The following is a 13,897-nucleotide window of genomic DNA, read 5'->3' on the forward strand; positions in this document are numbered from 1 at the left end:
GCGCCTGCGCACTGGCGCCCGCCCGCGCCCCGGCAGTGGTCTTCCGCGGCGACCGCGCTGCGACAGGCGAGCCCCAAGAGCCCCGATCCTGGGCGGACGGAGTCCGCGCCCAACTCAGCGCCTCCGATCCCGTACGCTTGAGGGGCCACGTGACCTTGGGCACCGATCTTGACTCTTTGAGCCTCGATTTCCCCTCCTATGTACAGTGGAGCCCACCCCTCTACGAGTCTTCGGAGGCGTTATAAACGCCGAAATTCCCAGTAGAGGGAGGAACAGCTCTGCCAGATGTGTGTCCCCTCCCCAAGCAGAACCAGGTCACCCCGAGAGGAGCCCGCACGCAGCTCTAGACTCAGTGCCCACCGAGAAGCCCCGAGGATCTCTGGTCACACATGCAAGGCGCTCTAAGTGGCTGGTTTGCCCACCACTTGGGTGTGTAGTGGAAGTTCTGCCTGTTGACCTGAGCAAGAATAAAGCCCTGCAATGTCCAGGGACACTGTGAGGTCTAGGTGCAGGGATGGGTGAGGGAGGGCTAAAAGGAGAGAGAAAATAGCGCGGCCGGCTCCCTAAATAGGAACTGGCCATGCAAATGATGGCAAGACGTTTTCTTCCAGCAGAACAAGTGTCAAGGACAGATCCGCCTCAGATGCGGATCTTAGTGATGTCCGTTCGCTAAAGGAAGGGACTGGACAGAATTTCATTCGGTGCTCAGGTGGCCCCCTGGGATCGCGCCTCTGTTCTCCTTTAGAGAGAGTCCCAGAGGACCCAGAGAGTAGAAAGGATGCCAGAAGTCTTTGCCACCTCTGGATCCCATGGGTGCACGAGGAACTATGTCTCTCACAAAATTTTGCAGCCCATATGCTGTCCCTCCTACTGGAGGTCCTGCTTCCAAATTTTCAGTTTCAGTCCATCCTGCCCAGACTGTTTTAGAAGACCCTGAAGGTTCCCTGGATACGAGCCCCTGCTGTCCTACGGTTTAGGTTCAGAGGTTAGGATTTGAGATGCTGCCGTTTGAGCCACATGAACTTGTCGTTTTTATAAAAATATTCCCAGTCAACATCTCCAATAGTTCATACCCAAGGTCTGCTGAAACCACTTAATAACCAGTTAATAGCTATTCTTGGAGCAGACTCCCCAGCAAGACACCCCCAGTGCAGAGACTGCCTGGCCCCAGCCTGCACCCAAGCTAACTGTTTTCACCCCAGTCCCTGCTCCTTCCATGAAGGCTCACACCTACTACTCTGCAGCCTCATTTTCTGGTCATTTTCCTCTCCGTGTTCTTTTGGCTGAAACCCACGGAGAGAGTCAGCTGATGCTGAGAAGATGGTCTCGCCCCATCTTTAGGGCACTGCCTTGAAAAAGCATCGTTGTCATCACCTGATTTCCAATTGTCTCTAAATACTTTAAAGTCTGCAAGATTTCTCAAGTGTCCACGTTAGGCATAGAGTCTCTTGTTACTTAATATTGTGTGATTTTCTATCCTAATGATTTTATCAAAGCACATCTGAAAAATATCCCAACTGCATGAAAAAGAAAGACATGTAGTGAAGTCGTTTAAATGCTAAGTTCATAAGTAAACCTCACCCACCTGCTTCTATGTTGGCTCCCAGTTCTCCCCTCACTCAAGGCTGTTTGTTTGTTTGTTTGTTTGTGAGTCAACATCAACTGCTTTCAAGAGCGCCTGGAGGAACCTATATTCAGGTTTAGAAAGAAGGTGGGTCATGACATGACCCTTTTTACTCACTGCCATAGCTGACCAACTTTTTATGTCTGTCTGTAATATCCTACATAGCATCTTGGAAAATAGCCTTTGTCACCTTTGTTTTGTTGATGAAGAACCAGATCCTCAGAGATGCTCAGTTGCTGGCTGAGTCTCACAGTCTAGAGGGAGTATGAGGTGCCTCACTTCAAGCCTTGTTGCACAACCTTAGAAGGCAGAAGAGTTGATAATTGCTATTGCTGGTATAGACCTACACACTACGTGCCAGGTTGGATGAAGGGCTTCAATGGACAGTTTGCAGCCAAAGACAGACAGAAAGGTTATCTGTAATGCAGTGGGAACAGGGGTGGTGTGTACCTCCCATATAACTGTTTAATACAACTGTGGTCATTATAAAAGGGGAAAACCTGGGCACAGACTCATACACAGAGAACATCATGAGTGATGCTGTCCCAAGCCAAGGATCTACTAGAGTGTTGAAAGAAGGGCCCAGAACAAATCTTCCCCCACAGGAGTACCTTCCTCTCCAAAAGACTGTGAACTTAAAGGGACACTGTGACCACCCATAAGAGTGTATATACTCCTGAGAGGCCAGAATCTTGGTCCCTTCCCAGTCACTATAGCATCTCTCTTCTCCCCAATCCACGCCATTCTCTCTCCAACAAATAACTAAATTTAATTTAATTTTAAAACTCATAGGGCACTTTGAGCATTTTTGTCCCATGCAAGGGTCTCTCAGGTCCAGAGTCTTCTCCATCCATATGGAAGAATGTCACTGGCCATCCTCTGGCTTGTCACTCTTAAACAGAGTCTTCCTATGTGTTTTTGTATTAATTCATTGAAACTGCACAGTACAGGATCGTTCCAGTGACGCAGAATGAGCCTGGCCTGAATTTTTAAGTGATCAAATGCACACATGAAGGTCTCAGAATAGTGGAGGAATCAAAGTCTTTGTCGTGCTAGGCTCAAGTGAGCTCAAATAACCTTGACACACTAGGCTCAAGTCTTGAGTGAGCCAATCCCTGCTGTGGAGCCCATGAAGCCTCAGCCCATCTGACCAGCCCCAGTTCATGTCAACGAGAGCAGGTCATGAGATGGCATGACTAAAAGAGTGTGGATACCTGAATCAGTGCTGAGCTGATACCTCAAGGGCACCCTTGCTAGCTGTGTGACTTTCAGCCAGCTCCTCATCCTCTCTGGGGTTTGACTGTGAACTATGGATTTAATGCCTAGCAAAATGTGAAAAGAGGGAGCCACGAACACACAGACTGCCCTTCCTATGCACAAAGCAAAGACACTTTTCCTCTACTAATTCAGTGCTTTATATACACACAAGTGGGTGAGGCTCCTACAAACTCTTGATTTCGCCATCTGAACACTGGCCCTAGTAGCCAGAGAACTCACCTAGCCCTGGTTTCCTCTGATTGCAGTCAGGGGTCAGCATTTGCAAGGATGTGTACCATAGTTTATTCCCACTCCATATTTGGGAATAATGTTTCCCTGTGAACCTGTAGGGAGATTAGTGTCTACTTTAATTGCCTTTGAGCCACTGCCAACATGAGCTTAGCCAGGAAAGAGGATGCCAGCTCTGTGACTATAGGATGCTCAGTAAAGTTAATGTCGCCATGATGATTTTCAAAATGCGCACGTAAAGGTCTGGGAATAGTGGAGCAATCCAAGTGTTTGACATGCTAGGCTCAAGCCTTGAGCAAGCCCATCCCTGCTGTGAGTACAGTATGGTTTGTCTTCGCCAAAATTCATGTTGGGGCTTAATTAATCTACGTTGTGGCATTCAGAGGTAGGCTCTAGCGGGAAATGTAGGGGTCATGGGGGTGGAGCCCTAATAAATGGAACTTCAGGAACAGTTAGCTGGTCTGCACCCTTTCCCAGTTCCCATCCACCCACATTCATTCCCTCTTCCACTTTATGCCATGTATGGGTCAGCATGAGCCCTTCTCCTGAAACAGAAGAGTCTGGCATTGTATTCTTAGATTCCCAGCTTTCCAAACTGTGAGCCAAACAGCCCCCTTTTCCTTATAAAGTCTTGATCCTTGGATATTCTGTTATAGCAATAGAAAATGGATCAGAACACTCCCTGGCTTGCTGCTTCCATCTCATTTCTCCCACATTCATAACCCCTCCTCCTCTCTCACGCACATGCACATACACCACGTCTCCACTCTCCTTCTGTGTACTTCTTTAGAGCATCAGGGCACAGGAAGGGGATTTCTACTTCACATGGCAACCATCAAAAACCATCTCATGCATCTGTTTAGGATTTTTCCTTTCAAAAAGACAGAAAGTCTTAGACTGCCTTCATCTGAAACAGAGAAGGGCTGGCTCTTGTGACTAAAGGTCTGGGATAGTCACAGCTGTGTCCATTCTCAGCTCCAAAGCCTGGAAATGCTACAGATGGGGCTCCTGCTGCCACCTGCCAGACCTGGAGATGACATTAGTAGGTGGGAGGTATGGGGTCTTTTTTGATATCTGGAATTGAAAATAAAGTGTTCCAGCACTCCAGGCAGGGATGCAGCTGCACAAGGAGGCATGGGTAACAAGCAGAAGACAAGGACCATAGTAAGCAGAATTGGGGTTCAGTGACTCTGTCACTGCAAGCATCGGTGTCTGGTGTCCCCTGTGTCACAGAAAGAGGGAAAACCAGCTGTTGGCCAGTCATGCTGATGTTTTTATTCTTGGTATATCCGTAGAACTTAGTATATGTCATAAACTTTCCGTGGGAAGACATGAACAAACACCTATCCCTGTGGTAGGGCACCAATTTTCGACCAAAAAGACGACAGTCCCATGTAAAGTCAGGTTGGTAAGCTTGTGAATGTATTGAGGGACTTGCTTACAGGAGCATGAGTGACCCCCACACTGCACCCCTGAAATGTCTCACCCAGCATGGGCAATGCTTTTCCCATAGCGACAATGGAGGGAGTCCCCACTTCAGGTCACCTCACACCTATACTCGAGCATTGGACAACTACAGCTAAGCCAGAACTGCACACAGATCAGATGGTAGGGTCATGTAGAGAGGAAAGTGGTGACAGCTCAGGTGAAGAGCTAATGACCCTCTCCATCCCCTCCTTCTAGAAAGGAACACTAGCAGGCCTGATCTTAAAGGTGTCTTGCTGATAAACTCAGTGGACCATGCTCCATGCTAGCTTGATGGTGATCCACCAGTCATGCCATCCCTGCACAGACTTACCGTTCTTTGCCTAAGAAGTTTAAAGTCATCCTTTAAACTTAGACCCCAGTCTTGAGATTGCCCCTAGGTACATGTAAACCTCACAAATGCACACGGTTTTCATTGTTGTTAAATACAACCATGGAGCCCAGGAGAGAGCTAAGGCAGTGAGGAGACCATCCTTCTCGGCAATGCCTAAGACTGTGCACACCGTGACTCCGCAGGCCCCGCTGTGAAATCTCCCACGAGATCCTCTGTGACTCTTCATCTCTCCCATCTCCTTTTCAGACTGACTGATGTCCCAGCTTCTCAGCCATGCAGCAGAACTTCAGCCTCCATTATTGTCTGTACACAGCATTGTGGCCTGTCTGTCCCGTCCTGCTCCTGCTCCCAGAGACAGTGAGTCATTCCAGACACCTACACATGCTCACTCAGATTTTCCTAAGGAAGAGCCATCTTTCTAAATGTACATCACACACACCACAAAGCCCAAAGCTAGTTCGTGCATATCCTGCATTTTTATTGCAATTCATTTCCACTGAATTCAAAGGCAATTAGAGTCATTCAAGTGTACTAGGAACCTCAGATGTTCACTCTCCTCGTATCAGATAGCAAAGGGCAGCTCCTACATGATCCGTATGGTGTATGGTACATGCTGCATTTTTCCTAAGCCCTCTGGAGCTCTTTGGTATATCCTAGAGGTGGTGGATACAGCTCTCCCAGAGGGTTTTGCCAGCTACTATTTTCCAGATCTGTCCTGATGTGTGCCCTGAAGCTTTCTCTCAGGGATCACAGCCTTCTGTCCTTGGTCCTGATTAGTTGAGAATGACTGCCAACTTCATAAAAGGAGCTTAGGTTTTACAACATGTCCTCATGCGGTATATTTTCACAGCGCAAGGAGGTACTAGAATTTGGAGAACAGAAGCAGCTATCTCCAGGCTCTTCCCCTACTGAAGGAGCCTGGTCCACTTGCAGCCAGACTGCATCTGTCCTGCTTCCTTCTGTTACTGCCTGCTCTCTACACTGTTCTCTTAGGAAGGCCAGTATGTGGCAGCATTTGAAGTTTACTGGACAGGAGTGTATGAGTCAGGACTTTCCAGAAAAACAGAAGCCACAGGATATGTATACTGCCTACACACACACACACATACACACACACACACACACACTGGTGTACAAATGGCATGTTCATGGAGGAAGCTATATTTTGCTCATGCCATGATGAAGGCTGTGAAGTTCAGGATCTGAGTAACTGGTGGACAGCTAGAGACCCAGAGAAGGGCTCATGTTGCAGTACAAGTTCAATGACCATCAGCTACAGAGGTCTTTATTACTGGATGGAAGCCAGTTGTTGTTGTTGTTTTGTTTTGTTTTGTTTTGTTTAGGGGGGTTGCCCTTTCTATTCAGGCTTAAGTAAATTGAATGAAGCCCATTCACATTATAGAGAATGATCTGTTTGGCTCAGAATCTCCTGGTGTGAATGTAAATTTCACTCCCAAATCATCCTTGTAGGTGTAAATTCAAAATAATGTCAGACTACCTTTCAAGGCACCATGACCCAACCAAGATGACACATGAAATTAACTTCATGGTGAAATTACCAGTAAGGAATGGATAGGGTGTGTTTATTTGTGGGAATGGACAGCAGGGCACATGTCCTGCCAGTGGGCAAGCTAGAAGTCCAGACTCGAAGCTTGGAAGGTATATTTGATGCTGAGCCAGGTATCTTTCTTTTAAGTGTTTTGTGAACACAAGCAGAAAAAAAACAGAATGTTCTAGAACAGAATTTCACTATACACAAGGCACATTGTACATTATAAAGATGAAGACTTTGGACAAAGAACCCAAACAGAAGGCATTAAAATTCGGGAGGCCCCACTTTGCCATCCTCTGCCAACATCCTCGCTTTGAAGGAAATGGAACTGGTATCTTCTGGTCACATAACACGATGTGATGGCAAAGGTCAAGGAAATTCCAGAAGCTATGCAGCCACACCACACTGGTTCTACCTATAGGCAGGGACTTTCTTGTCCCTTTTGCCAGATGAAATGAGATTCGGATTCTTCAAACAATGGTAGGCGCAGTATCTTCCCAGTAGAAGCCCCTGTGAATAATGTCCTTGTACTCCCCAGGGGCATTGTGTGTGTTTTCTGGGGTTACAAAGGTAGAGAGCCTTACCCTGACCCCAAGAGATCACAGTCCTGCACTTGACATGGGAATCATAGGGCAGGAGAGCCAGCACCCTCTGAGGTTACTAGGCCCTGCTGGATCCAAAGGAAAGCTAGAAGGGACCTCTCCCACCAGGAGGCATCTAGGGGAGCAAAGGCACAACAGGAACATCCTAAGACCAGCAAGGTCCCCTGGTTGAATGAGGACAGTAGGAAAGCATTCTCTAAATCCCCCTAGTGACTGTTGGGGTCAGCATGTGCCCCTGCCCACCTGTCTGCCTGTCCCCAGGTGGTTCGCATTCACCAGAGCCCAGGTGCTTCCCCAAAGCCGCCAGGACCCGATTATTTATAGTGACACTGGAGACCTAAGCTGATGAGCGCTAAATGGATTTGTGTAAACCATCCTGGAGCCGCAGATGGGGAGGAGGCTGGAGGGTTGGGTGGGCAGGCTTGCCCTGGAGTGAACAGGGAAAATATCGAAAATCAGGTCTGGCTCTGGAGAGAGGAGTGTGGTGAAAGTCGGGCGCTGACAGCTGCGCTTGAAAGGCCCAAGGAGCTTCAGCCTGAGGATTTGTGCTAAAAATAGCATCACTGGCTTGTGGGTAGAGAATTTGACCCAATTAGAGATTACCAGTTTCAGGAATTACTGGAAAAGAAATCTCATTAAATAGGTTAAATATAGGAGCCAGAAGCTTAAAAGGCCATTTGGGACTAAAAGGAAACCCAAAACTCCAGAAAGATTTAAAAATAAATTTTGTTTCTCCTTTAAGAGCAGGGGTCTCAGTGGGCTACCTAAACACAGTCGCTGTCTGGAAGGTCCTGAGCAGGCCTTAGCTTTACAGACAAGGCCAAAGGCTCCTGCAAAGCCACCCTGAAGCCTTGGACCTGAGCCCAGAGCCATCCCCACTAGCCACTGTTGGAGTGCTAGCTGTTAAATGGCCATGCTCAAAAGCCAGAAGTGGAGCAGGGGCTCTGGTTGTGCTTGACAAGTGTACATGATGATACCGTCAGCATACGGTGGATGTGCGCCAGACCCCACCCACTCTGGATTCTCCCTATCTCCGTGTACTACCTAACCCCGGCAAGGAACCCAGCACTCGCATGTTCCCCTCCTCCCTCTCCTCCCCACAGCCAATCTGTCACCAAGTCCTATGGATCCTGTCCCCAAAATAGCTTCCTCCTGTGCATCTCCACACCAGACCTGTCACTGCCTGAATTCAGGTCCTCAGAGACTCCTGCCAGGACCCTTAGAGCTACCGCCCTCTGTTCTGTACCCCGCATGCACCTGCTCAGGCTCCAGCACAGTGTCTCTTCTGAAATGTGAATAGGATCTTGTCATTTTCTGGCTCTGAGATACTCGGCAGCTTCCTGGTGCATCAAAGCATCCCCTACTGTGTGTTTTTACAGGGTCCATATCCCATTGGGTAAGAAAACTAAAAATAAATAGAATTTAAAATTAAAAAAGAAAAACTTGCCATCTTTGAATGCACTCGGAGGTGATAAGCCAGACAAGACACACCTTCACCTACAATTTCTCACTAAAGAACACCCCACGTGTCCCAAGGATGACCCAGGCCAGCACAACAGCCCTGGGGCTCTTCCAGCTGTACTTTTCTCCCCTAAACACACCTTGCTGCAAGTCCCCTGTACTGCTCCCAGGGAGTCTTGACCCATCCCTGTGTTCTGCTTCTGTAGCTTGCCACCTTTTAGACCCTATCCCAATCTTGCTTCCTCCTTACAGAGAACATGGGGAAGGCCTACTGCCTTTCCTCTCAGTTCACACTCCACACAGGACACTTCCAAAGGTGAAGGGTTTCCCACAGAAATCAAAGCTGACAGCAGCTGGATGTCCTTCAGTGTCACTCTGGTCTGACACTGCTTCCAAAGGATAGTGTCAGGACAGACAGGCTCAGACCCTCAACTGCCTCTACCTTAGATTCCACCTGCAGGCAGGGAGTCCACACGTCACTACAACTTCTGCTTGACACAGCTGCAAAGCAGAAGTTCTTATAGCCCTGGCCTAAGGTTCTTAAGGACACCTCAGAAACCCCCAGAAAGTCTCCTTGCTGGGTTACCTGTTCATTACAAAGGACATTAAAGGACATTGTTGAAGAGCCACCGAAAGAGATACACAGAGGTCTTAGAGAGGCCCAAAGCACCATCACTTCCAACCCTACGATGTTTGGGGTTTAGCACTATCCCAGCAGCTGGATGTGTTTTGTTTACTACTCCTAAGTCCCATCCTTAGGGGTGTTTAAATCATTGATCGATGGTGACCATTAAAACATTGCCTCATTTTTTTTTCCTCTCCCAAACTCCACAGGACAGGCTGAAAGTTTCAACCTTTCCTTCTCAAAGCTGGTTCCCCGCCCTGAAGCTGGGCACTAGCGCCAGCAATCGGTCATCTCACCAACAAACAAAGACACTTCACTTTGGAGACTCTGAGGTTTCAGGGGCTGTGTGATGTAGAATACGGGCAAACATCAAGATCTACACCATCCCAGCCTGTTCTGTCCACCAGGCAGAAGACAACATGGAAGTCCTCAGACTCCCCTTATACCTGCGCTTGAAAAAGAGTCTCTCGCAGCATGTGGCTCCAGTCTTCAGAGTTTACTGGCTTACCAGTAAAAAAGAGCTCCCTTTCCCAGCTCTGGTCACATGGCCTTCCATGGGAGTAGTGCTATATAAGGCGTCAATGTCATCCCTCAGGTTAGAGGGTGTTTAAGAGATATATAGAAAGTCCAGTCCATACGAGCATATTGGTCAGGGAAGATGGGGATGCTGCTACAGTAAAATATGATCAGTACTTACTGAGAAGCAATCCAATTGCCTCTACGTTGAAGGACATGAGGACAGTCTTTCATCACCCATACAGACCCTTTACCTTTAACTCCTCCCCTTCAGCCTTAATTTGTGCTGGTTAGTTTTATTTCAACTTGACAAAAGCTATAGTCATTCAGAAAGAGGGACTCTCAATTAAGAAAATGCCTCCAACAGACGTGGCTGTAGGCAAGTCTGTAGGACATTTTCTGTGATTAAAGACTGAAGGCCCAGCTCATTGTGGGGTGGTCCAAGTCCTGGTTCTGGAAGTTGTAAGAAAGTAGGCTGAGCAAGCCAGGATGAGTAAACCAGTAAGTAGTATTCCTCCACAGCCTCTACTTCAGTCCCTGCCCTGACTTCCCTCAGTGATGTACTGCTACCTGGAAATATAAGCTGAAATAAATTAAACCCTTTTCCCCTACCCCCACCAACTTGCTTTTAGTCATGGTGTTTCATTACAGCAACAGAAACCTAAAGTAAAATTTGGTACCAGGGTCATGGGGTTTCGCTATGACAGACCTGACCAAGATGGTCTAGTGGAAGATTACAGAGGTGTTTAGAAGTTGGGTCTGAAAAAAACCACTGATGCTCACAGCTCAAGGGGTTGCTACAAGAGCTTATGAGGTTGAGAGCCATGCAGATGGTGAAGGCCTGGCTTGTAAAGTTTCAGGGGGTGAATTTGAGGGTTGTAAGCTGAAGTAAACCCTTTCTCCCCATGTTGTTTTGGTCATGGTGTATTATCACAGCAATAGAAACCTAACTAAGACATGACTCTTCAGTGTCTTGGTTAGTCTTAGTGTCTTAGTGAATGGGGCCTCCAAAGTTCATGTCTATCTGAAATGTCTGAAAGCGGCCTTAGGAAATGTGTGTTTGCAGATGTCATTGGTCATGAGCAAATAATGCCATCAGAATAAACCAACACATCTGTGTCTTTCTACAATTCTCAGATATGTATGTATGTATGTATGTATGTATGTATGTAATAGGTCATACATGACATCTGTTCCACTGACCTTTTTTCACCATGTGTACCTCGCTTTACTGAGTCATGACCATGACCATCCAATCTTAAAATTATCAGTATCAGTAATAGCTATAGCAGTCAATCACACATTGTACTACACACAATAATACATACATTCAAGGAAGCTAGAAAGGCGTGAAGAAAACCATAGGCAATGGAGAAGAGTCAGTAGAGCTGGTTAGGTTTGGATACAGTAAATAGATCACAGAGATATGTGTGTTGTATAGAAGTGTGGTGCCAGTACAAGGTTTGACCATGTGGAGCTGTGTCTGAGGATAGCTCATCACCTGACAATTTCTCGGACAGAGGCTGGAATGGGCATTTAAAAAGTGGTCCACTGTGGCTGGAATGATGGCTCACCATACATACAGCAGTACTTACTTCTGTTTCAGGGAACTGAGCTCAGTTGCCAGTACCCATATGGACTGGCCATAATTCCAGTTCCAGAGGATCTGACATCCTCTTATGACCTCCATGCTCACCAGGCACAAACATGATGCACAGGCATATATATGCTTGAAGAACATTCATACGCATAAAGTAAAAATAAATAAATCTTTAAAACAAAAGTGGTTGGTGATAAAGTACGCCTAGTAATCGTGCTGTGCTATGCTGCAGGCTAAAGTGGCTCTCCTTATATGTGTCTGTGTCTCTGGTCCTGTCCAACAAGCTTGATATATTAGGTGTGTCCAATATTTGGTGGTTGTTTTTCCATTGTTTGCTGCAGTGCTATGAGTCTCAAAGACCCAAAAAGTTCACATATATCTGCTTCCTTCAAATATCTGTAGGGTATTAAAGTGCTAGATCATTCTATCTTAACTGCGGTTCCCCAAATAGAGTACCTGGCAAGGCATAACTAATTCAATTTGTTAGCACTCTAGTGGTGCTATTAATTTAGATTTAGTATGAACACAGGGAATAAATCATGAGAAAGACCAAGTCAGAGCTTGATGTAATGCTAGAACAAGCCCAAGAGCCTTGAGGATTACTGGCCACCATCTGTGACGGAGCAAGCCCACTCCCCCTGACTCCCTTCAAGCCTATGTGGCCACCGTGAGTGGCTCAAGGAACCAATGAGGCAGATTGACAAGGGGAAGAAAAATGTGTTTTATCAATTTTTCATGTACATGGATCTCCACCAGTGTATGAAGTCCCAAGAAATAATCGAAATGTCACCTTTGATAGTTCTTCTACAAAGGATGACAGGTTTTTGAAGAAAAACAAAGAAAATGGATCCCTAGATTGGGTAATGCAGTGTAGCTCACGAATGCGAGATACAGGCCTGTATGAAGATGGTAGAAGATGAACGTCACTCTAGTGAGTTTGGTCATTCAGATATATTGCAACCCCAATGTCTAGTTCTGCTGATTAGAGCTATTTGTGGGAAGAGACCCTGCCAAGGAAATCTTCATGGCTTTACATGAAGGAACATGGGAAAATATAGTCTGATTGGCCCTTTCTCTGAAGGTAAGAGCTAGTGCTCTCAGTTTAAAATAATCAATATACTAATGAACGTTAGTGATGACATATCCTTTAAACTTTGTGGCATAGTACTTAATTTTTTCTAAATGTCACAAATGCACCTAAAAAATGTGTAATCTCCAGTTATAGGCTGCTTAGCTCTCCACACACAAGGTAAGTTTTCTAACAATGTTCAGACTTGATCTTCACTAGTGTCTTGGTGTTTTAACCTATTAATAATTGAAAGAGATTGATTGAAGTTGATTAAAGTCATCCAGTCTGACAAGAAGCTTTCAGTGACTCTTTACAATTCTACCAGTTTTTAATTCATGTCTTTGGAGTCTAGTTTTGCATTGATTAGCTAGTAATGATATCTTCCTTGTAAACTCTCTGCTTTCTGTGGTAGGATACTATTCTCTTTCCTAATATTGGTGTTTAGCTTTGTCCTGCCTGGTTTTGATATTACCAGTCATCCCTCTGTCCAGCATTGACCTTCCTTGTTCTTGACTAGCTACCATCAGCCATTGTTTGCATTCCCTGAGTAGCTGATACATTAATTAGTGTGGTTGTAGGTGCTGCAGTTGTCATTGAGTCAACCCCTCACTTCATGTTGTCTCTTTGGGTCCATTTCCATTTCCTCCAAGAGCACTCCAGATGCTTCTAGAACACTCCAGATGCTTCTCTGTGTAGTTATTTGGGAGCTCTCATACCTCTCTGTCTTTGGTTTTCTTGAACTGTCTTAATTTTGTCCTCTTTCACAACATACATTCTTCAGATTGTGCAATGGTAGGCTAGAGACTAGATTTGTCTCAGGCCTTTAAAATTGGAATCCGATGCTCCAGTTGCTCTTCCATCTTTCTTGTCTGCAGTCTGGTACTCACTCATCTTTTAGCTATCATGTTAGCTCCTTTAAGGCACCACTTATTTTTCATTTGCACTGTACCTCCGAGCCCTACAATGTCTTCAAGTCTCATCTGTTGACTTTCCTATCGGGGGCTTTTTTTCAGCTTCTCCTGTCTCTGATCATTGTAAATATGAATCTCAGGGCTTACTTTTTTCTAATCTGTGAAGAGCCAGGGGCCTAAAATCTAAATGTTATCCCATAAAGTTTGTGGGCTCCTTATGACAATCAAGGAGACTTCTGTTTAGGCTCCAGATAGGTTTTTTCTTTTTCCTTCCTTCTCATTTTCCTAACTTTTGATATTAAAACTTTCAATGGTAAAGAAGAATAGAAATTGTTTTTGGTTCAGTTGAAGGACGGTTACAGACACAGTAGAACTCCATCCATTTACTAACAATGAAGGCTCTAGTTTTTTGTGACAGACCTTAAGATTAAGCTAGCTAGCCAATTAGTCATGCTCCTCATATAATAACAGCCTCTACACTTTATATTTCCTTGATTGTCCCCCAAACACCCTTTCAGGTGTTGGTTCTCTAAAGCAAAATCTAAGCAAGGTTCATGTGTTACAACAAATCAGAATTTTTCTTTTATTCTAGAACAACCTCCCTACATTTTT

The sequence above is a fragment of the Grammomys surdaster genome, unplaced genomic scaffold (genome assembly GCF_004785775.1).
Source record: "Grammomys surdaster isolate TR1022 unplaced genomic scaffold, NIH_TR_1.0 67, whole genome shotgun sequence".
NCBI classification, from domain to species: Eukaryota; Metazoa; Chordata; class Mammalia; order Rodentia; family Muridae; genus Grammomys; species Grammomys surdaster.